The sequence below is a fragment of the Sorex fumeus genome, unplaced genomic scaffold, assembly GCF_029834395.1.
Source record: "Sorex fumeus unplaced genomic scaffold, SorFum_2.1 ptg000146l, whole genome shotgun sequence".
NCBI lineage: Eukaryota > Metazoa > Chordata > Mammalia > Eulipotyphla > Soricidae > Sorex > Sorex fumeus.
In genome coordinates, this window is record NW_026606203.1 from 2,378,921 (window position 1) to 2,379,766 (window position 846).

An 846-nucleotide genomic window follows, 5' to 3' on the forward strand; every position below is an offset into this window, starting at 1 on the left:
GAGGTGTTCTTTTCTTGAAGACTTGTTTTCCAGCCTTTTACTTTTAGCCCATGGTTGCTTTGATTGCTCAGATGTGTTTCTTGCAGGCATCAGAATGTTGGGTTCAGTTTTCTAATTCATCTTCCTATTCTGTGCCTCTGAATTGGCACATTTAGTCCATAGACATTGAGAGAGATTGTTGTTATGGGGATTTGTGCTATCTTTATGTAGAATTTTTGTACTTGTGGGGATTGCCTTAGCTTAAAGTAGCCGTGTTAGTTCTTCTTGCAACAAAAATATGGAGCTCTTTACAAGTTTGCATGTCGTCTCTGTGCAAGGACCATGATAATCTCTGTATCATTTCAATTTTAGTATATGTGTAACCAAACCTAGTAGGAGTTAATTTTTCTCTTCTGATTACTTTGAGTGTTGTCCTTACTTACCCTATGGCAGAGAGTGGTACCTAATCAAGGAAAGTATTTCAAAGCAGCTTGATAGATTTAGAACTTTAATGTCCCAGAAAGAAAAATATGGTTTTTACCATATTATCTTTTACCATAATCAAGGCATCAGTTTTACAAAATAATTCTTTTAGAAGATGTTATATGAGTCCTGTTTAATGCACTTCCCTGAAACCTTCATTAATACCATTAAACTAGAGCCTTTTGCTGTTCTCACCGCAGTCCCGCGTACATCTCCAGGAAAAGGTGGATGGTGTTGTCTGCACTTTGACCACCTTGAATGTAAGTAGGATTTTTCTCCTGAAGGAAGAGGTGAGGAGCATATTGATGATTTCATTCCACATTATTATAAGTTCAACTTGAACGGAAGTTGAGACTCATGAGGCTCCTGTAAAGGACAGAAAAA

The 846-nt window shown here is 37.2% G+C and overlaps 1 pseudogene; it reads right to left on the reverse strand.

The window, feature by feature from the left end:
- Positions 1-271: 271 nt before the first annotated feature.
- Positions 272-368, reverse strand: LOC130016120 (uncharacterized; annotated as a pseudogene).
- Positions 369-846: the final 478 nt, after the last annotated feature.